This window comes from Cinclus cinclus, chromosome 10 (genome assembly GCF_963662255.1).
Source record: "Cinclus cinclus chromosome 10, bCinCin1.1, whole genome shotgun sequence".
NCBI lineage: Eukaryota > Metazoa > Chordata > Aves > Passeriformes > Cinclidae > Cinclus > Cinclus cinclus.
Genome location: NC_085055.1, coordinates 23499360 through 23527070, shown reverse-complemented (window position 1 = coordinate 23527070; position 27711 = coordinate 23499360). Strand labels below are relative to the sequence as shown.

At 43.8% G+C, this 27711-nt stretch overlaps 1 protein-coding gene across 1 annotated transcript in view; it reads left to right on the top strand.

Moving 5' to 3' along the window:
* The window catches only part of ARHGEF4 (Rho guanine nucleotide exchange factor 4), a 117403-nt gene that overhangs the window by 10424 nt on the left and 79268 nt on the right, over positions 1–27711 (top strand). The gene's annotated exons all lie outside the window — the stretch shown is intronic.

Below are 27711 nucleotides of genomic sequence, written 5' to 3'. Positions count from 1 at the left end.
ATCTCTGCTTCATTTCCTATGACTGACACTTGCTCAGAATTAAAATGTAAGTTGCACAGATTATTAAGCTGTAAGACTTATCTTTGCCAAGTTTTTAAATTCTCCATCTGATGGTGCCTGCCCAAACACTGCAGATATCTATATCACAGCACTTTGGGCTGGAATAAGAAAGAGAATGCAGAGGAGTTGTTTGGCAGTTAGGAACCCAGCCAGGAAAAGCCAGCCACAGTTGGGTGCCAAACTGCCATTTCTGCCTCAGAAGGTCTTTGTACCATCAATTAAACCCTTCTGGAGTTACCTAATTAAGGGACAATAACATTGTACTAATTACATCAGAGTTGAATGGTTGTAGTATTTTGTCAAGCAAAACTGATTTGCTTTGTGCAGCTCATGCACAGAGTTACAAGGCCTGATCTGGAAATATGAAAACTATTTATTATTGTGGTGTTGAGAGCCTTGACTTTGCTCTCTCACCACTGAAGGCTTTGATCACTTGCTGTCACAAGCATCTGCTGCTGCCCCAATGCTTAGGACCACCTCCCTGACTGAATTAAAAAAGCTGCAGCTTTGCTCCTTGGAAATCCCAGATGGAAACCCATCATTGTCAAGTTGTCTGTGCATCTCTGACATTAGCTGAAATCCCTGAGCACTGCTGTCATGGAAGTACATTCTAAGTCACAGCTGAGGCGAATTTCATGGTAGTTCCCAACTGGGACATGAGGGAGTTAAAAAATATGTATGAATTTCTGAGGGTGAATAGGGGAAGTGAATGTATGCAGACTGACCAGCTGGCAGTGGTGTAGGTGCTCATATGCTGTGTGGAAATGGGGCCTGCAAACTGCATCATCTGTGATTCACACAATATTCCTGAGACAGGTACAAGTGAACGTCATACCATGACCTAAGCCTGGACCTCCAGAATTTCTGAGTAAATGTAACAAAATGAATGAAATAGAGCAGAATTGTTTTTCCACCACCAAAATCATGGTCCTGGGAAACTGATGGAGAGAGGAAGCAGAGGTTCTTCTACCACAGCCATGTGTCTTAGCTGCTGCTTGTGGGCTTCATTTGAAGCATTTAGGGGGAAAAGAATGTGGGTACCTGTCTTGCTTGCTGTAGGATGTGGATGAGAGAAAATTGCAAGTTACTGAAGTGATTCTCTGAAGCGGATGGATCAGTTTTAAGATTGGCTATGTCGTTGAGGCAACAGTAGGGCAGCAGAATGCCCTCCTTGATCCTTGCACAGCTTTGTTGTGATACCTGTTGTTTTTGACAGAGCTGTAGGGCATGTAAAGTAAATATAAACAAGTAGTCAGTTCATTTAATCTAATTTTAAGATTCCTGACTCCAAAGCTGCAACTTCTTGTATTTATGATCCTAGTCTATTAGTCTTTTAGTCATAAAAGACACCGGATATAAAAGTACTATGCAATATCCGGTGCTACTAGATAGTTCCATGTTGAAAATATGGATAAATAAAGTCTGCACCCAGCCAACTTGTGCAGGGAATGCTGCAGAGACTGGGACGGATGGAGTATGGAGGTCTCTCTAATTCTGCAAGTGTGGAATGATGGCTGTGATGGTCCCAGCCCAAAACGTGCCGTGCACAGCGCTCCGATTCTATCGTGAGTCTGAGACAAGACTGGGGACAAGAGCTGGGGACAGACTGACTATCCTAGGTCAGGCTGCGTGTTTTTTCTAGAACAGCACGAGTGCAGAGAAGTTTCATTTTAATGCTGTATCCGCGGTCCCCTCCGCAGTCGGAGCCCTGGCTCCGGCTGCCTTTATGCCCTGCTGGCAGGAATGGGGCAGGCTCCGAGCTGTGCCCTCGCCGTTCCCCTGTCCCTCAGCCCTTGCGGAGCTGGGCGGCACCAGCAGGTGGCTCTGAGCGCTGGGAAATGCGGGGCTGCGCCGTTCCCGGTGGGTTGTTCCCAGGGCACCATTCCCGGTGCGCTGTCCCCGGTGTGCCATTCCTGGTGTGCCATTCCCGGTGGGTTGTTCCCAGGGCACCATTCCCGGTGCGCTGTCCCCGGTGTGCCATTCCTGGTGTGCCATTCCCGGTGTGCCATTCCTGGTGTGCCATTCCCGGTGCGCCGTTCCCGGTGCGCTGTCCCTGGTGGGTTGTTCCCGGTGCGCTGTTCCTGGTGTGCCATTCCCGGTGGGTTGTTCCCAGGGCACCATTCCCGGTGCGCTGTCCCCGGTGTGCCATTCCTGGTGTGCCATTCCCGGTGTGCCATTCCCGGTGTGCCGTTCCCGGTGCGCCGTTCCCGGTGCGTTGTTCCCGGTGCGCCGTTCCCGGTGCGCTGTCCCTGGTGGGTTGTTCCCGGTGCGCTGTCCCCGGTGTGCCATTCCTGGTGTGCCATTCCCGGTGTGCCATTCCTGGTGTGCCATTCCCGGTGTGCCGTTCCCGGTGCGTTGTTCCCGGTACGCCGTTCCCGGTGCGCTGTCCCTGGTGGGTTGTTCCCGGTGCGCTGTTCCTGGTGTGCCATTCCCGGTGGGTTGTTCCCAGGGCACCATTCCCGGTGCGCTGTCCCCAGTGTGCCATTCCTGGTGTGCCGTTCCCGGTGCTCCGTTCCTGGAGCATTGTCCCCGATGCGTTGTTCCCGGAGCGCTGGGATGGGCACAGCACGCAGCCCCCGCCGGGGCAGGTGGGGATGATCGCCCTCCAGCACACCTGTGCACGCACAGACCCCCCAGGGCAGCACAGTTCACCGTCCTGTTCTAACATCAGCGACATTTAAATAGCTTGGAACAGGCTGCGCCACACGTGTCTGCAGGTAGCGTTGATGAATAGTGTCTTTCCCCTATAGATCACAGAATATTCTGATTTGGAATCAATTTGGGTCATCAAATTTAACTCCTGGCCCTCCCCAGGGGTCACACCAAGTGCTGAGGGCCTTTTCCTAATGCTTTATGGACTCTGGCTGGCTTGGTGCTGGGACCACTGCCTTGGTGCCAAACCATCCTCTGAATGAAAAAACTTCTCCTAATATCCAACCTAAACCTCCCCTGGCACAACTTCAGGCCATTCCCTCGGATCCTGTCACCAGAGAGAAGAGATTGTTTTCTGTCCCTCTGCTTCCCCTTGCGAGCAAGTCTGACGGCAATGAAGTCCTCCCTCAGTCTCCTCCTTTTCTGGTTGTTTGGGTACTCCCATGTCTTTATTTGTACCGTTCAGTATGTTTGGGAAGCAAACCGCTTCCTAAAGTAAATATGGGAATGCTTTTCTGCTTTTTAGCCCCTTCTGAAGACCTTTTGACACAGGTATTGCACCAGGAAAGGGGTGGGAGGGAAGGCCCTAATGTGCACTAGAGTGATCAGTAGCAGGCTTTGGGTTAAAGCAGTGGACCAGCATGTTCGTCTTTTAGGCTGTGAGACCTATATTTTCCTTCCCCATCTCTCCTGAGTCTGATATTTGTTTATTTATAAACTGAAGACTGCCTAAAATTGAGGATGTTTCTGGGAAGCTGTTTGAACAGTGGCTGCAGCTGTGAGAATGTAGCTGCAACAAGGCTGAAGGCAGGAGATGGGCAGTTCTGGGCGTGAGAGCTACCAGTCCATGGGTCTAGAGCAGAAGCAACATTCTGGGGAGATGCTGCCCTTTCTGAGCTTTTCCACAGGGACTTTCCAGCAGGAGGCAGTCACAAAGTGACACAGTGACAGACACAGGTAATTGTCTGAGAACTGGAGTTTCTTGACATCACTGCTCTCACTACTATCCATGCTTCTCAGGCAGAGGTTTTTCTGTTCTTGTGCCTGCTTGTTACCCTTTCCCTCATGCTGTCTCTCGGAGACTCTGAAACATTTGGATAGACATAGGGACAGGGACATACACCCTCATAAACCTCCAGGGATTGTCGTATCCTCATACGGGGAGCAACCTGTAACCTGTGTATTACAAGATAGGTTTGTAGATGTGCTGGAACAAATCTCATACCTGTATTATTTTAAATTGTTTTCTAAACGCAGGCCAAAATTCTTTGGCAACTTTCCACTTGTCAGATTAGAACAGCCTCAGATCTTTGAATTTTCTGCTATCAGATGTCTACAAGAGGTGCCCTAGAGTTGTGGTTGGTTGTGCCAAGCAGAGAGACATGAATTCCCTGTGACTGGTGTGTGCTGATGAGGAACATACTGGTGGCCTTGGAAATCTTGCAACAAGAATAGGCAAACTAAGTTCTCAAGGGCTGAATCTTTTGTGGATAGCCTGGAAAACAGTGACCACTTAGTGATACTGAGTTATCCTCTGGCCTCCCTGGTGGAGTGGAAAGTATTTCTCAGAGGCAAAGGGACTGTTTGTTTACTCAATATCATGTGGACAACTTTCATCTTCTTTTCCCAGCTGTAGATGTGCTGTTAAACTCACACTTGGCAACAGTTAATGTGAAGATACTTGACAGCCACTGGAGAAGTCTGTTCAAGAGGCAAAATATTAGCTCGATAACAGGACTTCATTATGTCTTATAAATATTTAGCAGTCCTGCAGTTCAGCAAAATAGCCAGCTGAGTTATTTATTCCATTTTTGTCATTTTAGCTCTTGAAAGAGGAAAGTGGTATGCAAGTTCTTAGAAGTATATCATGGATCTGTAGCACGAAATGTTCATTCCATCCCCATTAACTAGAGAAGTATAATTGAATTTAAGTGAATTTAAGTTAAAAAATAATCACATTGCCTGCTGTATACTTTCCACTTTTTCTCCTAATCACAGAAAGATTAGACCACTGTGTCAATCTTGGTTCTCTTTAACCACAGCCACAAACATTTGCCCTCTCTGAAGACTCTGATAACATGTGCTCACTCAACATTTTTCATCCAGTCTTACAAGCAGGGCCTGGTGATGGCTGAATTCCTGAAAGTTTGTCTTAGCAAGTTCAGTGGGATTATATGTATTAGCTACTGAGGTGAAAGATTTAGCATACCAATAAAAGCTTTCTGTGGGGTAAAGAGAGAAGAAGGTCCTAGAAAATCCTGAATGATTCAGGTAATCACTGTTCAAAGCTACAAGATTATGAGGGAACCTAATAGAGGCTAAAAAATCCAGCAGATATTTAGGATCAGGTTGTCCAAGGCTAGCTTGACTACCTTTACCAGGCTGTTGCAGTAAGATCCTTAATCTTTAGTTGGAGTCAGTTACTGCTACATCAACTTTAGGTAACTTCTCTCTCCAATGTCACAGAAGAAAATCTCTGTGTAGATTTTACAATAAAAAAAATTTAGTCAGGGGAAACCCCTCTATGATGGCTGCAGCCTTGAACTCTGAGACAAACTTTGCTTTCCACAACTTGGCCTTGTAGTATTTTTCTTCTTCCCATTCTGTTAGAAAATTCCTCTCCAGTGCATACATACAACAACACACATACATAATGATAATTAGGACTGAATTGTAGCCTCTCCTTAGCACCTTTCCTGTCTGAAGAGCTGCACTGATTTTCTCCTTCTCAGAGCCCTGTTCTGCACATCCACAGAACAGCAGCATTCATCTTTGTTGTCAGTGTTTAATTTCCCTGATTATTGTGATCAAGAAGAGTTTCTCTCCTGTTGTACTCAAATGCAGGCAGATCTGGAAGAAACGGATCAATAAGAGTGGTTCTACTGCAGTCACATCAAGAACACATTTCCATTTCTCTGTTAGGAAGTATTAGATATTTTGGTCTGAGTTACTACATTGAGAAGATAATCGAAGGAATAATTTTGTTACAGAACACTAGAAATGTCATTTTTATTACTGCTGCAGAGACCTTTCTTTTAAAGAATAGCTGAAATATTTAGGCACTCAAAAGTTGGTTCAGCATTATTGGGTGCTTTGTGATATTCTCCAATGATGGAGTGTGACATTTTTTCCTCTTAGGAAATACTCAGCAAACCAGAAGTCTTACTGAACTGAAAAAAACTCTGCTACTGCGTGGGCAGTGAGGCAAAGTCAAAGGGGTCTCTACTGAATGGCCTTATGTACTTTGCAAAGAGCTGCCTTACATACAAATTGTAAAATGAGAGTTTTCAGTTCTTTTGTGAAACTGGGCCCCTGGGTTTGGATTTGGGTGTCTGGAGCCACGTTCACTCTCTGTGTGACAGGAGCAGTGTGGGGTTTTCCTTTGTGGCCCACATGTGGGTGGCTGTCCCCCTCCCAGATGTGCTGGGGGAGCCTCCTTTGTTCTGGTCTAGTCCCTACCTGCAGTCTCACCTGGCCAAACTTTCACCTGGCCTGGGTAATCCCACACTGAATCAAGCTAGCTCTGGTCTTACGCTCTTTTTCTGCTGCACAGGGTACAAACCATGTGGCTACTTTGAAAATATTTTGATAGTTTGACAAATCTGCCATCTGCAAGGTCTTTGAGCAGAGCGGCAGCCCAGAAATGTCCTTTATTATAAAATTCCTGTGGTGCCTCAAAGCTGTTGTTAAAGTGCACAGGTGTTTCTGCATTCTCAGGAAACTGGTATTCTTTTAGGATTCTTCTTATAGGGGCACAGGGAATCTCCTGTTAGGTAAAGAGAATATAAAACTTTCTAGTAAATAGTATTCAGTGATGCTGTTTCAGTTGGGACTGAGGTCTGTTACAAAGATTACTCATGGTAATAGGGATCATACCAGGTCTGCAGTCTGGGAGTGGATGCTAAATGATTTTTCAAAACTCCCAGCTGCCATCTCCCCAAATCTCAATCTGTGTTTCTTCGGCTTTAATTTCGTTTCGAATTCTTTTTTTGCGTACTTACAAAAATAGTTTTTTTAATAGCAGCAGCCACAGTCAGTTCTAAACACGATTAATTTATACGTTAAATCCTTTCTGAGTTCTCAGGGGAAGCAGACAACACAAGGTCTCTCTCACTTGGGCATTTTTAAAATGCACCGAGTTCTACTATTTCCACTTATTTCTTTTTAATCTGACGGTTCTGCTATATTAGGAGGAGAGATCTCCGTCTCCCCCCTCGCTTCCTTAACGTCTTGAGATCGGCTTTAATAAAAATCAGCGGCTGGAAGCCGCAGCCGAAGGCAGCGGAGCCGCCGAGAGGGAGCCTCCTTAGCGGACCCCTATGATGTCAGGATGCATCGAGGCGAGCGGAGCGGCTGCTCGGGATCCAGCGCCGCCGGCTCCCGCTGCCCTGGGAGAGCTCCGGAGAGCTCTCGGTGCCCGGTGCCCGCCGCAGCCCCGCCGAGCCCCCGGCTCCGCCGCTCCGCCGCCCGCATGAGGACCCAGCAGTGCCCCAGCGAGTCCAGCGGGGCGCACAGCGCCGAGAACTGCAGCAGCAGCAGCGGCAGCGGCAGCTCCGGGCTCTCCCCGGGCTCGGATTCCGACAGCAGCGGGGTGGTGTGCGGTGGTGGGGGCATGAGAGGTGTCCTGTCCAGGTACTGGAGCTTGGAGAGTCTTCACTCTGCCACAGGTAAGGGGCTCTTTTTTTTTTTTTTTTTTCTTTTCGGTTTTATTTTTTTTTTTTTTTTTGAACTTCTCTATGATATTGCACTGACCTTGAGAACCTAAACCAAAGCTTCTGGAAAGAAGATACATAATTAGGAAATGCAGTCTCTCAGTCTTGAGAAATAACCAAAGGGTTCAGCGTTCGCTAGCTGTACCCTCTGCAGACTTAAACCTAAACCAAAACAACACAGACCCTTAATACACTTCTTAAGTCAGGAGGGAAGAAATAGGTTTTCGATGGCTTTGGCAACCGTGTGTAGGCTTCTAACTGATTAAAGCTCTCCCTTGCCTATTTGAACGTTTCTCATTTCAGCTTAATCATACAGAGCTGAACACTGGAGTTGATATTTCTCTGTGTAAATTCCAGTGTAGAGAGTATCACTGCCTGTAGGAAATGCCCAGGCGAGTGCTGTGCTGCAGATCAGGGCTAGGTAGGGTTGTCCACTGCTGTGGACTGAAGGAGGGAAAGGCAGTTCCCTGAGCCAGCTGCTCAAGTTCAGTTTTTGCTTTCCCATCCATTATTTGATGTCTTTCTGAATTAGAGATTTTGGAGGCATGTTCATGTAGCCTGGACCTGTTGTGACTCAGCCTGTCTGGATCTGGCATTCTGGTTTTTAGTTACTGATGTGCCTGTTTAGGGTTTGAATGGCAAGCATAGTAAAGAAGCTTTCTCATTCCCAGCTGATTCTAGCAAAGGAGCCTGGCAATGATGTTAAGAACCAATGACTGCTGAGCTGTTCAGCTGTTGCTGTTTAGAGAGATTTTTAATAGAGCTGCAGTAAATTAGTTCCTCTCTTAGATAAATTCAGACAAGTGCCTTCAAGGCCACCAGTGACTGCCATTTCCTTCATAAAAATACCCAATGCTACCAGCTAGAATCAAGGCTTAGGAAGAATTCAGAGTGCAGTTCTGTGTAATCTGCTTTAGTTGTGTGTACTTTTAATTATTGAAAGGTTTTATCATTCCATCTGCTACTATAGATTTGGAGCTGTTTAATAAAATCTCCACTGCTGCTCTGGAGTGTCTGCTGAAGTGTGAGTAACTGCATAATCATACAGGAAAGGGCTACAGCAGGCTGGCCAGTCTCCCTGACTTTCCCCCTGCCCACCACACCTTCTAGGTGGCCAAAAGCCTGAACATCCACAGCACATCCTGAGAGTCCAGGGACAGGAAAAAAAGCTGAGGGCAAGATCAAGCCATTGCTGCTCTGTTTTTTGGGGAAAGATCTGGGCTGCAAGTACATGATGATGTACTTTTGTATTCTCAGAAGCATCTGCTGGCTGTGTTCTCTTGTAACTGTGCGTGCAAATTAACCCCAGAATGCCCTGACATTGGTGTGAAGTAAGTCTGGCCAGGGATCTTTTTGCAAACTCCTACTCAGAGTTGTGTGTGGGGCTGCAGCAGTGGCTCCATCCCCTCTGTGTACAGGGATTGCTGTCAGCTGCCCTCCCTAGAAGCATTCTTGGGTTTAATCAGGTCACTTGAAACAAATGGTGTACAGCGATACAAAAGAAGTAAGGTTGATAGCAAAAGCAGGCTCTGAAATTAAGTCTGTTTTTCTAAATGCTCTTTCATTTCCACAGTAGTCTTGCTCCCATGGCTGTGAGGCATGGTGTCATTTTGTGGATGCTACATGCATTTAGCAGGAGATACAGAAGATGAGAAGAAATTGAATAGAAAATGGTATGGAGACAGACTGAGGACAGGGAAAAACCAAACTAAATACCATAATTACAGTATTGATAAATAAATACAATAATAAAAGCAGATCATTTCAGACTGTCTCGAAATACTTTGGTAGATGTCTTCTGCTGTGCAAGAGGTTTCTGAGCAGTTTGTCTCTAACTACTAACAGAATTCAGGTCAGAATTAGGATTAAATTTAGAGAGAAATCAACCACTAGGAGGAATTTATTTTGTTTTGATTCTTCTCTGTCAGAATTCTTCTTTGGCTTAAACTTTGGAAGCAGTGGTAGAACTGCTCCTCTCCATCAACATCAATTGCCTGTCTGAGGTGTGAGGAGGATTTCTTTAAAGCTTGTGCTAAATTAAATTTTTGAATGGTAGAATTTAATACACTGCTTAAACCAACCAGAAGAACCCCAAACAGAAAACCCAAGAGAAAAACCCCAGCAGGGGCAGTAGCAGCTGGCAATGCATGAGAGAAGTTGTAACTAAAATGTGTGGCAGTGTCCTCTCCTCAGAGGAGCAAGGAGCCTCCAGCATCTTTCCGTGTGATACACCAAGAAGTTAGGGGGGAAAAAAAGAGCACAGACTGTGTGGAAGAACAATGAACTGCCCAACATTACTTAAAAAAAAGCTCTGAGGCATGAGCCAGTCTCTTTATCTGTTTGAAAGGGATCCTGCATTTCCCTAAGGCTGGATAGGTGGACTTGGCAGAGAGGGTTTTGCTTTTTTCCCTGTGTGTGCATCACCTTTTCTGTAGGGACCTTCATACTGAGTCTGTTGCTGTCTAAGACTTCAGGGGAGATTAGAAATAAACCAGATTTAAATGAGTAAAAAGTGGAGGTGAAAAGAAGGTGGGAGGTATGACTGGAATGCATCCATTGGAGTTTTTCTTTTAGATAATTTAGATTCCAAGGAAGTGAAAAGACAGAGATGTATGTGTGTTTATGTATGCATAAGTTTGACAAGGTGTGATTTCAGAAATACAAATTGACATCCTCATATGGAAAAGACAGAGTTTTCTAAGGCTCACAGGAGCAAAAACTGTCCTTGCTTCATTACCTTCCTCTGCAGTCAGCAATGAAGTACAATTCCTTTTGGGGTTGACCTTGTTGTAGTATATTGATCAAGAGGGGAAGTTAATGTGACAGTTGAAAGAGAAAAGACCTGTTGTTGTAGCATAAACTTCTGTGCAAATGCCACTTGAAATACAATTACGCAAAAACCCCATGGTTCGGGCTAGTAGGAAGTGAAAAAAAAAATTTACTGTTTTTTAGTATCAGTGACATTTGTGGTCTAAATGTCAATAAACACTACCTTACATGAAAAGGCCCTTCTCCCTGAAGCTAAATACAAACATGAAAATAGGGAATGCTTTACTCTTCTACCAGGCTCTCCATTTGAGGATGCCAGAGGACTTTGCAAGCATCAATTACCCTCACAGAGGGCCCAAAAGTCTTTCAAAGCATGATTTGGGACAGATAAAAAGGTATACTTGGATACTTGAACAGTGTCCTTGCTGTTTTTAAATCCTTACGAGCAGTGTCCAAGTGTTTGGCCAGTGAAAAAAGGGCTGGGAGCTGGGGTGGCTCAGCAATTCTGAAAATCAGGCTGTAAGTATCTCAGCTGGCCAAAACCCCATAAGGCAGGCAAATTCAAAGTCAGTTGTGACAGTGCTGCAGCGGGTGATTCAGTGGCACTCTGGGTGCTCTAAGCTTGGTTTCCTAGGCAGGATTTTGTACCCCAGGGCTCTCTCCATCCCATTCATCACTGTTGTACAACTCCACTGAAAAGTTTTTCCTTTAGAATGTTTCCAGACTCAAGCCTTGTGAGCAGCTCTCTTTGCCTTTCCAGCTCCTTTGTTGCAGGTCCAATCCCGACCTCATTAATACTTCTGTTTGTTATTTTTCTTGTCCAAGCTGGGGAGGACTGGAAGAGCAAAGAAAGGTGGGGACAAAGGGGGAATCACAACCTGGAGGACTAGTGGTTGCCATAGTTTCCCTGGGATCCTCTGTGTATCTGTGCATATGTAGCAATTTAATTGTACAGGCTCCACTTCAGGGCGCCTCTGCACAGATTTGTGGCTCCTAATATGCAGATATGCTCATCTGCTGCCCTTGGGAATATGGCCTTTAAACAAACAAGAAAACATGAAGCATGGGTGTGGAGTTTTGTTTTTTGGGTTTTTTTTCCTTCATTCAGAGCTTAAAAAGAAAATTGTGGGGTTTTTAGGAAGGTTTTTTCCAAGTCATTCATTTCATTGTTGTGGCTGATGAGAGAGCCAGTAATAGAACTGTGGCAAATGCTTTGCCTCTTTCTTGTTCAGCAAGAGATTTTTCTTTTGAGCCCATTTTTTTTTCCATTTTTTTCTTCCCCTAGCCCTGTCTTTTTGGTACTGATGTCTTCAGCTGTCTTCATGGACTGCAGTGCACAATTCCACTGACCCTTCTATCTCTAGGGTCACTCAGTCACAAAGAGTTAGAGGTCACACAAGGGGATATTGATTTGAGGTTCAAATTGCTTCAGAACACATCCAAAAGAGAACAGGCAGGAAAAGAAGTGAATGCCTCAGAGCATCCAGTGCAACATCTCGAGGTTGTGTTTCACCCTTACCTTGGCAAATCATGAGCTAGGATATTTCAGCTGGATTCATGTCCTGTGTGTTCCCTCATATATTCCATGTCACCTGCCAGAATAACTTCCACTCATCTTCTGAATGAATAATCAATGTATTTAAGAACAAACAAACAGTAATCCGTGCAAAATGGATTTGGATTTTTCTCTCTGTGTAGATTAATTTGTAATGGTGGCTGGTATGGTTAGGTTAAACCTAGGGGTGATCCTGAACTTTTGAGGAAGAGTTACAAGATGAGCATCTCTTGGTTGAGCTAGTGAGCTGCCCTAAAGCTTAAGTAAATATTTCTTAGTTGAAAATCCATCTTTCAAATAGTGTTGAGTGCTGCTGAGCTGTGACTTGGCAACACATTCAAGTAGTGAGGGCATCTATATAAATAAGTGGTTGAGTTGATTCCAGTAAAGGGAATCTCAGTCGATGTGTATAAACTTGGTTACCTAACACTTTTAGCACACTTACAGAAATGTTTTATTCAGTGAAAAGTATCCTCTAGCATCATGCTTTTCCATTAAAGAGAATAAAAATAGTGTTAATATAGGTAGCAAGTCTAATCATGTTTTTCTACCTCTGTTTGCAGCAGAACCAGATTTTGTAAGTTCAGCTACTTTGGAGTTCTAATTACATGTTAATGTATTGGGGGTGGTTCTAGTTGACGTTCCCTTGAGATTTTTTTCATGTTGTTTCAAAAGGAGTAAATGGTTATTCTCATGTCTCTGTGAGGCACAGATTAGCACCTGTGCCTATCAGAAATAAACATTCCTCATCTTTTCTGATGCTGTATTTGCAGCAGGGAAAGATAAATCTTTGGAACGCTGCCTGTGATACTTCCCCAGCTGTCACAGGTACACCATCTTCATCCTTTTCCTTCTCTGCCCTCAAAACAACTCCCATGAACAACATTTAGATTGTGATCACTCTTCCCTTTGCTGAGGAATATGACAACTCCCAAGGCTGTATTTTCTCAAAGATTCTGTTACCTTTAGAGTATCCTTTCAGACCAACACTGCTCTGGGATATAGCCAAGCTTCAATTGCTGCTGTTTTTCTGTGTGGAAGTGAAAAAGCTTTGAGCCACCTGATTTCAATACTGCCAGCATCACAGCTCTTGCAGCAGGAAACTAGCATGGTCAAGAGTGAAGAAAAGGGGCAATGAGGTGGCATCATGAAGCTTACCTAGCCCTTCCTTTCTTCTCTACCTTTAGGTAGACATGCAGAGGCTGGCAGTAACTTGAACTTAGCTTTTCATTTGCATTGTCTAGGTCGAGTTCATGTAGGTAAAAAAAAGGAACAAAAATAGATTAGAACATGTGCTGGCAAATAGTGCCTATGCCCAGTGGTCACAAAGAATGTGTGTACTTGCTGCCTACACCATGCAACTTTGCTGTGGCTGCTTAGCAGTTAGTTAAGTTAAGCAATGTAAGGAACAATCCTGCCTGTCCTTCACCATTGGGATGTAGCATTTAAGTTACTAAGCTTGTCTGTAACTGAGCTTATTCCCTACTGAGATCTTGTTCTCCAATTCTTCTGAATCACGAGAAGGGTCTTCGAAGGATTAGAGAAATATAGCCCTCTTCTGAGTGTCAGTAATTATCTGTGGAGGCTTCTAATTTAATTAGATTCCTGTCTCATCCCAAAATCCTTTTGTGGCCTGATGTTTGTTAAACCAGCTGACTAGTTCAGTGATTTGCTTAAAAGTGCCAGGGATGAGCTGAGTGTGCTGGACTGCACACGATATTGTTCTGAGCAGGCCCAAAGTCTGAAGATGAGCTGTCTTGGAAACGGAATGCCTTCCATTCTGTGCCATTCCAAAAGGCTGCTCCTACAAGTGGTGTGTCTGCACATGAAATCGAGATGGTAGCCTGGGTGTGAGCTGATAGGAACATGGTTTGCACCAGGTTAACTGTCTTGGATTACATTGTGTGAACATCTAAGTGTTGGCAGCTCTTACTACAAATATCCCTCGGGGTGTATTTGCCTAAACAGGTATAGAGCTTTGCTGCTGTTATTCTCAATCCCTGTAAATCAAGGAATGAGAGATTCCCTGGCCTGTGATGTTGGCTCAGAAGATCTCAAATAAACTTTTTTTTATTTTTTATTTTTGTTATGGAATACAGAGTAATTGCTTTGCTGGAGTAATTGAACCATTTCCAAGTTGTGCTGTATCCCAAGGAGTGCTTATGGTGCTCTAATGCATCACCTCAAATGCAGTTATTCCTGCATGCTGTGGCCTCCAGCAGGATGAAGGCTGGCAAGTGATTGTAGAATAGGAGGGAAATCAAGTGATAAAGGCAGCTGAGTACACAATTGTTTTGAATATCCTTCTTGTTCTCACTGTGTTGAATTATCTTTTTACCTCATATTTGAGAGGAAAGGTACATATATATATATGTATGCACAGATACAAATATATACCTACACACACACAAGGTTATTCATTAGTTAAGATTAGAACATTCGTCAGTGAGGCTTCTCCCTCCAAAAGAAGCATTTCTAGGTGTGGGCTCTAAATTTTTTTTTTTGTCTATCAGTGGATAAGGTTTCTTTCAGAACCCTTGTCAGAGGATCTGATAAATGCCTAAATGATAATTTGAAATCCATTTCAAATGTACTGTTAAGGTGTATGGTACCATCCTCTTGCTTTGCAAGGTAAGTTACTTGTAAGTATTCATAAAATCGCTTGGAAAAGAAGGTTTTTGCATCAGGAACTTGAGGTAAATGCAGAACTTTGATTTTTTTTAATTATTATTATTTCTTAAAATAAAAAACCACTATAACAGCATTGGAATGTTTCATGCTGAGAATAAAGGAAGATAAGACTAATGATGTTTTCAAAACAGCTGTCAGAGCTTTTGTTTCTATGGAGTGAAATTGCAAGAGTTTACCTTTTGGCTAATGGAAATAGTTTCCATGAGGTAGTTTTGAATTAGGCTTTTTTTCTTTTTCTTTTTTTTTTCTTTTTTTCCAAATTGAAAGGTCTCCAGAAATGCAGAAAAAAAAAGGCAGTGAGCTAGGAGGTTCAGTGTTAACACAAAATGATCAGCTTGAATATTTAGGATTAAGTTATTCTGCTCTCCCTTGGCCAATGGAATTTTTCCAGGCCAGGTGTGGAAAGCCCTCAGCGCTTTACGAACCAAGATCACTACTGGGATGTACGTGCAAAAAGACAAACTTGGCATTTGGAAAGTGCAGTTCCTGGGGTGTTCTGAGAGGCAAAGGAGGACCACAAGCAGGGTCTGGGCACCTACTGGCCATGGCTCCCTGCTCTTGGAGCTGTCATTAACCTTACTGCTTGCAGGGGTCTTTCCAAATGTCAAGGCACATACAAGTTCAAAGGAGGAGAAGCTGTCTACACAATTACTGAACCTAAACAAACCCAACCTGGGCTATTTGGGAGCTAAAGGCTCAGCTGTAGCAGGAAGGTGCCGTGAGAACCAGTCTCATTTGCTGAACAGGAGCACCCCAAGGGCTGCTGGAGCTGCTCCTGCGCCGTGACTTCCCTCGCTGGCTCTCGGGGAAGTGACCACGCTGTGACACCGCCTGCTCTGGGACACAGCACAGCTCTGGAGGATCACACCAGCCAGCAGCCACGTGTGCTCAAGTGGCCAGTTCAGAGTTTGTCTGACGAATGCGCTCCTGCAGTGTCCAGATGGGAGCTGGGTCCCAGCTGTGGAGTGCGTGCACTTTTGAGATGAGTGCAGGGTGCTGCAGGCAGGTGTAGCACCCCAGAGCGAGGCACGGGGCTGCTCCCAGCCTGCACCAGGCAAGCTGCTCCTGCGGCTCCTGTGCAGGTTCTCTTGTGTGGCCGTGTTGAAATTGTCTCTGTCTCTGGCAATACAGAACGACCTGGATAAGAGAATATCAGTCTGGATGCTGGAGCTGTCGTTTGAAGAACTGGGCTGGCTCAGCTCCTGCTGACTCTCTCCGAGCCCTCTCCCTGAGCAGAGCTGTGTGTCAGCTTGAGGTCACTGATGGTACATCCTGCTCAGGGCAAAAACCTACTCTGCATGCCTGAAAGAAGCTTTGACAATAAACCTTTTAAGAGAGTTTATTACGAAAACACAGCGTTACTAATACCCCGAAAACAGTGGATTTGGATCAGTTCGAAATGTGGCATTCTTATCAGCCTTAAAAGCCTGAATAAATTAAAAATATGCAGAACCCATCTGTACTGAAACTTGTTGATTGGATCTGTCATTTCTCTTTGGAGAGTGCAAAATAATATAATTTGGGCTATTTTTGGTCCCAATTCTGAACTTCACCGCAATCTCTAGGCTGTCATAAATCTAGGGGCTGGCAGTCCTATTTCATGCTGTCTTACTGTCAGTACTCTGCATAGGCTGAATTCTGGTGGGTGGGTCAAGTTTTCTTCTGTGAATCTGTAGCCACAGTTGGTGGTAACCTGTGTTCATGCTGCTTTTCCTGTCTCACTTGAGAGCACACACTGTATAGCTGGGACTTCTGCTTGGCCCCCAAATGCCACTTAACCATCATCTTTGAGCCACCAGAGGAAACCTCCCAAGTAATTATATGTAGGACAGCTTATGCATCTTTTAGGCAGCCACTTGTGATTGTCTAATCCAGATAACTCCTCTGATCTGGGGAACTTAGCTTTCAGCAGGAAAAAAAATACTTCCAAGGGTAAGACAAAGAAAAGTCACAGTGTTTCAAGCCTGTGACTTGATACTTGAACAGAATTATTTAAAAATACGCTGAATTAGTTATGGTCAGATCATTAGTCTTGACTCATCTAAATCATTCTTGATTTCTTGTCTGAAATCACAAATGTAGATGAGTGTGTGCACCCCTGCATCAAAGTCCTGAAAGGCTCTTGGCCAAATACATGGTTTTTTCTGAATGAAGGTGGGACCTGCAACCTGGTATTCTGTCTTCCCCTCAGGTGCTACCTTTATTTCTTTCAGTTTTCTTTTTTGAAAAAGGCATCTTTGATTGCAAAGACTTTTCCAGTTGTAATAAGAAAAAACAGAGGATGATTTATGATATTTTGGAAATATAGGGAGGAGGATTTTTTCATAAATATAGGGAAGGGGAGAGCCATTCTGCCCACTTGTCAGAGGTCCAGGCACCCATCCTTCTGCTTTACACTTCCCTTGAGGTGTTCACTGGCTTGCAGTGGCACCAGTGCTTTAGCTTTACAGCTGACTGTGACCCAATTCCTTTATCACACTAAGCAAAGAAGGGGCAGTTCAGCAATTCCTGAGTGCTCAGAGGAAGATGAGTCTTGGCTAGGTGCAAACTGGAAGCAGATTAGAGCAAGAGTAACTTCTTTCAGTTACTTCCCAACCTTGTGACAAATGTTTTTAACAGCACCTTGGCTGGTGTGGTTTGCTGTGCTGGCTGGAGCATTGATCCTTTTCCTGCTCTGATCAGGCAGCAGGGAGGATGGAAGTTTCCCCCTGCACGACTCTGCTTTGCAAGGAAGCTGAATTGCATGATTGACACTGATTTTGTTTACTTGTGCTCTAGTTGCCAGAGTCTGGAGACCTGAAGCATCCTCTGCCGTGGGCTACTCCTGAAAGTTTTACCTGCTGTAGAAGTTTCTAGCTTTGCTTCAGGACTTCTAAACAGGTCTTCTGCCTGCCTGAATCTCAGAATGCTTTAGGCACCCCTGGAGACTGTCTAGTCCTACTCCAATGCTCTAACCAGGGTCACCTGCCTAAGCAGTCAACTTTGAGTGTCTCCAGCAATGGAGAATCTGCAACCTCTTTCAGGCTATGGCTACCCTTAGTGTAAAAAAAAGGTTGTATTTGAATAGAATTTACTGTACTTTGGTTTATGTCTGTTTCTTCTTGTCCTTTTATTGGCCACCAGATCAGAGTCTAACTATGTCTTCTACACCTCCCTCATGAGGTACATACACACATTGTTCAGGTCTCCCTGAGCTTTCTCTTCCCCAGGTTGAGGAGTCCAAGCTCTCTCAGCCTCTCTGTGTATATCAGGTTCTCCACTGCCTTAAACACACCTGACCTTTAGTTGGACCTACTCCAGGACATCCACGGGTTCCTCGCAGTCTCATTTGCACTGGAGCCCTGGCTGAGTTTAATGTGGTGTGTTTTCTCGACCCCTAATCACCTTAAGGATCATCTGGTATCACATCTGAAGCTTTATCTGTCAAGTACTTTCTTTGGCAAGGCAGGTAGGGAAATTACATTTTCTGAAAACACAAAGCAGAAGCAAATTTTTCCTGTCTTAATCCTGAGGGCCAGGGTTTGGATCATTGCAGGTTTCACAAGTTGCTTCCTATTGATCAGCTGAGCACATAGCTGGAGAGGAAGCTTTGAGAAGCCAAGACAGGTCAGAGTTGCTTGATTGCAGCACATATTGTAGCTGGTGGTTCATTGGTAACACAAGCCTCTACAGACAGTGTTTGGTGCCTGAATCTCTGAAACAGCATTTAACTCTTTTAGGGTATGGATTGCATGGTGTGGGATATTTTGTTTGTGGTGGGGCTTTGGGGCCTCTTGCTGCATGCTTCTACACTTGCAAAGCTTTCCAGTGGGATGTGGGGTGTGAGCATTTGATCAGTGCTGCTTTTGTTTTTCTGAGAGTAATGTCAGATACCAGCTGGACCATATGGCATATACCAGGCCAGACTTTGGTGCACATGTGGGAGGGATCTGGTTGTACAAACAGTTCATGCAAAGGTGGAGCCTTGTCTGAAGGATCCTTAGAAAGCACTGAGGCTGTGTGCTCTTCTATCAAGCCTTGTGTGTGGTTTCTGCACTGTGCACAGAATCATTCAGTCCCCCTATTTATAACACTCCACAAGTAACAAGTCATAGCACAGAAGGGACCTGCCATATTGGGTACAATAGCCTACAGTTTTGTGCTGCAGTTCTCTAATTATTAGTCCCAGGAGTCTGTGTGAGAGGCCAATATGCTCATTAGAATGAGTCCTTGTGAATAAATTCCCTGGATAACCCCATTTAAATACAACATCCCTTGGTTGTGAATAACTTTTTTTGTTGCTCAGCCTGTTGTGCTCAAAGGGTTTTGATCTAACAATTTTCTTGGACGATTTAAAGCATTGCCATTAAAACAAGGCTTTCTCCTGGAAACACTGATCTCAACTACTTTCTTCTTGACCAAGGACCCGAGGTAACAAGATTTTGGGAGTTCTTTGACATGGACTCTGGAAGTAGATAAGAATGCTGCAAGGAGAGGGGTTTTGGCAGTCACTAACTCTGCGTGCTCTCCATGGCAGGCAGGCACATTACCTACATTCCTGCTCTGTTTTCCTCTCCTATAAAACCTAAATACAAAGGGGTTGTGTGGGTTGCTAAGTGCTGTCTGTAAGATAATCAAAAGGCAAACAGAGCTGGGCCACAGACCAAAACATTGCTTCAAGTACCTTACAAGGGCCACAGAAAGAGTTTGAACACTGCTGCAGGTTGGAATTTCCTGCTCTCTGCATAGCTCTGATTCAGATCTCAGAGCCCTGTGCTGGAAGTGTTTTAGTGGGTCTTTCGCTAGTTCACTATTTTAAATGGATTGATGTTAAAATCCTGGACAGTTGACACACTGTGTGGTTCTAGATCATCGTTGTGCTGGAATGATGCTACACTGCAGCAAGAAGAGCAAGGTGCTTGTGTTTTGTCTTATAACTTGGAGTGTGTTCCAGGCCGGGCTGGTCAGGGTCCTGGGCAGCCTGACCTAACTGGTGGCATCCATGCTTATGGCAGGAGGTTGGAGCTAGGAGAGCTTTTTAAGGTTCTTTACGTCCCAACCCGTTCTGTCATGATTTTATGGCAAGGCAGCAGTTGACAGAAGGACCTCAGGTCATGTTCTGCACTGTGATGGGGTCTGCAGTGAGTGAAGCTGTTTGCAGTGCTCAACAGGAGTCCTTCCTGCTGTGTGAACCTCACCTGGCTAGGAGAAGAAAAATGCTGGTGAATGCTGGTCACGTGCAAAGTGACTTAAGAAGTCATGTTTCTTTTTTTACGGCAGTCTTCTGTTTTTAAAGCAGGGCTGGTGAAATAAAATGAGCGTATGAACCTCAGCTCTTCAAAAACAAGGGTGGGAAGCAAAATTGAAACCTTTCTTCATCAGCAGTAAGTGATGAAGAACAGCTCAGCTATGTGTCTTGGTGTTGGAGAACTTAGGGTGCAGCTAGGCAGCTGGTTCCCTGCCTTCTGCAGCAGAGAGAGAGCAGGGGGGCAGAAATGAGATTGAGAAAGCGCTGCTATCCCAATGGGCTCCAGTTAATTCTTCTCTGAGTGTTTGCCCACAGCCATCAGGAAAGAATTGGGTTTAAATGCAGTGCAGCAGAACACCCTCTAGTCATGTGTCTCTTCCTTCTCTGCTTGTTGAAGTCAAATGTCTATATTTGGCACATCCTAGGCTGTTGTCATGGAAATGGTTGTATTGACACATCCACAGCAGAGAAGCTTTGTTCTGTACTAAAGGATCAGAAGGACGATGGGTGAGAAAGGAAGAGGCCTCTTCTCAGCACTCAGGCGTGCATAATATTTGTTCTTCAGCTCCTTTGCTCCAATTGGAAAGCTCGGAGCTGTTGAATGGGTTGTGTTGAGCTAATATTGAAAGAATTGCATAGGATAATACCCAGTGCTTGGACACGGAGCATTGCTGCACATCACAAAAGATAGGATCCCCCAACTACAATAGCTGCTTCCTATACAGCTGTGTGCTGGTGATTAGCACCAGTGCAGAGCAGTAACATCCCTGCCTGGTCTTTTTTACCCTGTATTTCTAGTTTGTGGGAGGTCTTACGTGTACCTGCTGTTTTGAAAATAGTAGGAAAGAAGACTTATCCATTTGAACATTGTAGCTGGAAATGTCAGGGACTGAAGCCAGATGTTTCCTACCAACCAGAGGGAAAAGAGGAGTATTTGAAGAGTTAAAGAAGATGAACTTAGAGAGAAGTAGTGAGTAATGTTGGCAGATATCACTCCTAGTGTCCTTTCTGCTGCTGCCAGGCCACCCTGTGTTTTTCCCAAGATAGGTCCTCTGCTATGAGAAGGGGAAGGAATAGAAGAAAGAATGTTGGATCTGTTTGCCTCAGATCAGAGTGTTTTCACAGCCTGTTGCTACAGGGAGTTTCTCAGCTTCATGCCAAGAAGAGCAAGAAGATAAGGAACTTCAGAGCAGCGAGGGAAACTGCATATTGCATCTCAGAACTGAGCTCTGCAGGGTTCTTTCCTTTAGTGCCTGGATCTGTGGGAGGAGTTCCTCCCCCCTCCTGTGCATCTTGAACGTGGTGGGAGATTATTTCCACGCCTTCCATCAGACATTTGGTGGGTTTTATTTCTCTGGTAGACGTGCACATAGAGGTTGTTACATGCTTAGTAAAAGCCATGCTGTTCCCAGTGCAGCCTGTGTATCCAGCATGATCCAAAGGTCACCCCAGTGTGACTGCAGATAAGGAAGGTCTTTTCTGCTTGCATGGGGAATGCAATTGGGAAAAAGCTCCACTTCTCACAAGAGCCTGGGCAGATCAGACAGAATGCAAGTGAAGGGAGCTCCTGCCCCTTCACCACAACTGAACTGTGCACTCCAGGTGCCCCTGTAGGAAGGCAGGGCAGGACTTGGCCAGAACCCACTACTTCTAGGAGTTTCGATGGATTTAATCTTTTGAGATTTCAGGAATGTTTATTCGTTTATCAGTTTCCCAGATACTGTCATATATATGAGCAATACATGCAAGGGTCATAAATGCCTTTGTAATTTGTGTTCCCCAAACTCCAAGCTTTCTAATTTTTCATTGCATATTTGAATTTTTAAAATATAATTAAGCAAAACAAAAAGGGTCGATTTTCCTTTTTTAAGGTTTGATGCAAATGTCTGTTTCCTGGTGCTTTTATTTTGTGTATGTAAGAGGGGAACCAGATGGAAAGGATTTTCATTTTGTGTAGAAATTTGCAATGTTAAGAACATCATCTTAATATTTTATCTGCTTATATTTGTGCCAGCTGTTCTGCCTGAGAAAGCTGCTGCTCCCTTCAGGGTTCTGTGGCCTTAGCACAAACTGGTCACCCTGTAAATGCTGGCAGATTAGAATTACAGACACTGTAGTATTGCTGGTGTTCAAAGCAGAAGCATCAGCAACAGCAACTGGTAACCTATTGTTTATCTCTGATAAAACCAAATACTGAAAAATATTCTGTAAACTTGGCCTTTAATTGTGACAAGTGCAAAGAAAGATGGTCAAGATTTATTATTAGATGCCATTATCTAATTGTTAGATTACATGATTTATTATTAGATGCCATTTATTAGATAAAGTGAATCCTAATTTCTTCCCCTTCCCAGGGAGGGAGTTCTCTTGAAGAGTGATAGCATATCTGTATTGCTGCTCTGGGCACAGTGGGTGAAAGCCTTGGATGGCTTTTATCTGCAGGATGTGGTTATAGTTGAATAATGGAATAAACAATGTGTAGAGTATAATTAGGACAAGTTCCCAGGTAGTTTTTCACGTTAGAAATTGGGGAAGACTTTAAGAAGAAATAATTTCCTTTAAAGCCATTTTTATACACATTTTCTTGGAGCAAAGGGACTTTTCCAGATAACCCTAACCTGAAGTAATCTTTCCAGATCAAGGAACTTAAACCAGGGAAGAAGTGTTGGTTGCTTTCAGATCATTTCTCTGGTGAACTTTTTCTTTTTGTATCTCACAGTGGCAATTTAGAGAAAACAAAAATGTTCTCTTTTGATTGAGACCACGTCTGAGGCAAATGTCAAGTGAGAGCACAGCAGAAAAGGTGAAGGAATCACTGGAAACTTTGATATATATTCTATAGAGCTGTACATTGCCTTTGGTAAAAAAATGAAGGCAGTTGGCAAGTTAACGTTTTACAAAGAAAGCAAAGGTATAGAACTGCTGTCCTTATCTGGCTTCTTCCAGTGGAAGTAGAGAGAAATCTCTCCTGACACCATGGTGGAAACAGGAAAATGTTTTGCTCTCTTGTTTTGGTATGACCTCCCTGGCTGTCCCCTGGCTTCTGAGTAACAAATTGACATTCTGCAGTGCCCACAGCTTGAGACATGAGTGGAAGAATGGGATTTGGTGTCTGGTTGGTATTTCTGATGGAGAAGTTAAATGTGCAGATGGTGGTAGCAAGTGCTGAAGGTGTTGATGTTTTCAGGTGGGTGTTCTGGGTGTGTAAGAGTAATGTGTCCTGGATCTCTGTCAGTGTCATGGTCTCCCCTGCACTATCCAAAGTCTACTCCTTCACTCGTGCTCCTACCTTTGCTGCTTGCACAACCACTCTCCAGTGAATGGATTTGCAGGTGTGAACCCAGCTTCTTGAACACAATGATTCCTCATCCTGCCACCCATACATCACCAGCTTCAATCAGCTCTGTTCCCTCCCAGACTTTCTCCATTATTGCTTCCCTATTTCTAAACACCATTTCATGTGCTCCTAATACAACCTGCCATTTTGGTTTGATTTTTTTAAGGTATGTGGGAAAAAAAATCCTTGAATTTTACTGAACTCATGAAAGCTTTTGACACAGCGATGTGTTCTCTCTGTCCTCCAAAAACTTCCACCTCTGTTGGAGACACCTTAAAGTCTGTATAGCTCATCCTGTAATAAACCTATGGCTTGGCTGCAGGACTTGGACTTGGGTCACCTTTCAAAATTCTGCTCCATAAACAGCACAAGGTTGTATCCTCTGCTGCTGTGTCTGTGTAGCTCCTGGAGATTCAGGTTTAGCCAAATTATCAATAAGGTAGAACTGAGGTTTGCTGGATGGAGATCAGACCTTTGCCATCACAGAGGTGTTGTGTGCTCAAAGTGGATCCAATCCTTTCGTTTCACAGGTTTCAGGGTAACTTTCTCCTAGCTGACTCCAATTAGCTTCTGCTTTTCCAAAGGGAAACCCTAGAAGTGTGCCTGGAATTAAAATGTAGGTATTCCAGTGGGTCTTATTCTGCTTGTATTGCCATGAACTGAAATCACCTCCTGCAGGAAAGAACAGTATACAGGTGAGAAGATGTTATCTCAAGGAAAAAGAAAGTTTCCAAGCCAGTTGCATAATACAAAGTGACATTGAAAATTAAAAGCTAATTTGCCTGCAAAGTTAGCTCTGACTCACTAGACCTTGCTCTGCTCAACTCCTTAAACTATCTAAAATAGTGATTTTCACATCAGGTGTCTCAATTGCATTCCAAGAGACTCATGCTCTGGAAGGGGATTGTGTAATTAGCTCTTCTTATGACAGATTAAATCAGTTTTCCTCCTTCAGCTGCTGAATACAGTTGTTGATAAATAGCAGTTGTGATATGCACAACATAAGCTGGGAGTGTCTCTTATCTGCACTCACTTTCTTCTACGTGCACTGTTACTTTCCATAAAACTATTAATGATATCTTTAATATTCCACTTGTAATCTAATTTTAATGTCTTTGCCTTTATTTAGACTTAAACCCACAGGAAGTACACCCAATTTAGCTGTTTGATGTGTGGCTCTCCCATGGATCTCCTGGCTTTCAAGGAAAATCATGTGAAGTTGGTGACTTGCTCTGTGAGAAAGTACTTAGTGTGAGCTACCAGGAAAATAAATTAGCTGCATTTCAGTGCACAGAAATGAAGACTTTCTGTGGCATCAACAGGAAATACCAGTGGTTTACAGTGGGCAGCTTCTCAGTGTTGTTTTAATGCAAATAGGCATGAGCTAATTGGTCAGGGGTAGAGGGAGCTCCTAATTGGAATGTATAAAGAAGAGGCAAACATGCAGAAGAAAATTTCCAGCGGAGCACTTTTCTGCTAGGGAGGAAACTCTGCAACGTTAGCTAGGCTATACCTGTAGCACAGCTTGGCCTGCTTCCAGTAATGAATTTTATAATACATAGATTTGATAGTCAATCAGTATTTTTGCAGTTAATGCCAATTTATGACTTAAAATAATCTTACCTCTGCTGTGTGACAGCTGTTGCTTGTGAGACTGGGTCAAGTGAGGACAAACCAAGACAGGTGGGAGGTTTGTGTGACCCAGGGAGGGTTTTGTGACTGGGATGGGAATGTCTCTCCATCACTGGAGATGTCTCTCCATCCTGTGCCCCAGGTGGAGTGGACATGCTCGCTGTCGGGCTGGCAAAGCTGCCTCTGTCCCTCCTACAGCCTTGCAGGCAGAGCCATTCCACTTCTGGCAGTGCTCATGCAGAAAGGAATTCAGGGAGTGGTGGGTATCCATTTCACACTTGACCAGGCAATAAATACAGGAGGCAGCACACAAAGCTGGAAGTTCCTGAGGGGGCCTGTACTTCATTTATATTGATGCTATTTTCTGATGTCAGACAAAAACTGTATCTCATGTCTAAAATGAAACATCCACTTATGGGTTGAATAATTAAAGGTTTATTAGTGATAACAGGAGGTTGATGCACTGGGAATTCAGTTCTGCCCATTTGTCTCATTTGTTCCCATTTGTTCCTTTGCTGGACTTCTACATTTTGTGCTTTCTCTCAGCAACAGAGACTGAGAGATAGTGAAAAAATATGGGGTTTGGTTTTTGGAATTTTTTTTTTTGTCTGAAAAGGTAAGAATTTTAATGTTGTGTTTAATGTAATTGCTTCAAAATTGTAAATTACCCCTTACAAATTATGGACTTAGCTACTCATTAGCTTTTCATGTTGCCAGAAGAAGGACACAGTTCAGTCTTTGGGATCATGAGCAAGTAGATGGATGTCTTAGGTGCACTTTAGCTACATCACAAAGATTACCACTAGCAATGGAAAATCCTCTGGTGTTTCCTGGCAGCTGGCCACTAGTGAAGGCCTTGAGCTAGGCAAGCTTAGGAGTTTTAAGTGGAATGAAGTTGGATGAATCTGGGCCCTAATCCGTGTTTACCTCAATGTTTTCATCTGTGGTTTGGCAGCATTAGTTACTGTGCATGCTAAGGCTGAGGTCTTGCTCATTAACACTGAAAGGGATTGAAGACTCTTATTTTCCATGCATGGTCTTCCACAGGTTCCAGCAATCTGGAGACTAAAGGAATTTTGGTGCTCTTGATAGGGTGGTGGATCTCAGGTTCTGCCTGTACTGGGAGGAGGTTCTGTCACTCTTGCTGGTTGTGTTGTGTGACCTTGGTTGGTGGGAGATGTAAAGCCACCTGAGGATGTGTCACCTTTCCTGTGACACCTGCCAGGAGCAGAAGTGGGGCTGTAGCTGTGGAGGGGAGCCCACGTTCAGAGTGAAATCGATTCCATCTGTGATTGAGAACATATGGAGTGCCTCGCCTTCTGTGTGCTCAACACATCAGACATCAACACCTGGTTGTGTTCATGCTCTTGCTTTGGTTGAGACCATGGGTGGCCTGGACTCAGCCCTGGGAGGAGAGACAGACAGACAGACAGACAGACAGACAGGAGGATTGCAAAGGGCACTTGGCCCATCAAAATGGGCATCAGAACTTTTGTTGCAAATGGGATTTTTTGTCTAAGCAAGACCAACAAACTTTGGTGCCCCTTTTTGTAGATGCCAGCTGAAGTCTTGTATAATTCTGTGCAGTTCCACTTTCAGGGAAATAGGAAGGTTTAATGATAATGACTCTTACCTGAGGAACTGAATTTAGAGCATCTCTAAAATTTTAGCTTGACACCTAATACGGAATGCAGAAGAGGGCTGTAATTCCTGAGCCCAGAGCAGAGATGAAAGAAGCTGCAAGCATTAGTCTCCTAAGATTGTGTGACAGCTTTTTCTATTTTATTAATGCTTACTTTAGAAACAAAGATGTACCTGCTCAGTTTGCTCATTTTCTGAGATTAATTTATGTTCTGAGTTCAGCCATACTATTTTCCTTACCACTGTGGAATTTACAATGGTATTAACAATGAAAAAAAAATAATCCAGAGGGTTGAGCTAGAGAGAGGCATAATTTATGGAAGGAGGAAACCCTGTGAGATATTTTATCATGCCAGTTTTCAGTAGTAGAAGTGAGCTACTCAGCTCTTTTGTCCAGATGTCATGGTAGACAGACCCCCAGAACTCCTGCTGCAACAGTTGCAGAAAACAGAGTTAAATACCTTGGCACCTGGCAAGCTAATTTACTACTTGATCTGAAAAATAGGGAACGTGGGAATCTTTATGCAAAGTATAATTAGGAAGAAATAACCATAATGAAGCAAAAATTAATCAGCTAACTCAAACCTGAATTAAATGAATATTTTTGAACAAATGCTACAGACCAAATGCATTGTTCAAACATTTCAGGAAGTGTAATATAAAAAAAAGGCTCTTACTTTGAGGAAATTTTATTACTGCATAAAAAAAAAATCTATGTAGCTCAAGGTGACAAATACCACTTCTGTTTTCCCCACTTTTTTGAAGAAACTGCTCACTATGGAAACACTTCATTTTTCATTGTGTGTTGTTGTACCGTGACCTAAGAAGAGTTAAGGACACAAGAACATGGGAAGTTCTGGACCAAGTTTGTACATCACAGAGGGAGTTACTTTAAATTTAGAAATTGGACAAGCTGTGTAAACTACTTCTGCATTTTTGGTTTTGGTTATTTGGTAGGTTTGCTTGGATTGCACAAAAATTGTTCCAGGTTCTGTCCTGCTCCCATCTGTTCTTGGCTCTGGTCTACTTCTCTGGGAGCAGAGAAATGTGCAGTTAGATTCTGCTTCTGCAGAACACATCACCACAGTATACTTAAGGTTGGCTCTTAAATGCCTTTAAATAAAAAGACAAGATTCTCCTGCTTGCATTTTACCCCTGAGCCTGAAACACCTCTCAGTGCCATGTTTCAGGATGAAGGGCAGTTTTTATCTGCCTTGGGTCAGTGATCACCAAGTTTTTATTCCTGACAAGGATGGATAACTGGAAGAAGAAAGCACTGCACTTGATTTTAGGTTAAAACACTCTATCAGCTGATTTTGTTTTGCAGCTACAGAGTATAATTGATATAGCCAGGCATTTTAACATTACAACTGACCAAAATTAACAGTAATCTGACCTGAATAAAGATTGGGAGAATTCAGTGCTTGTAACCATG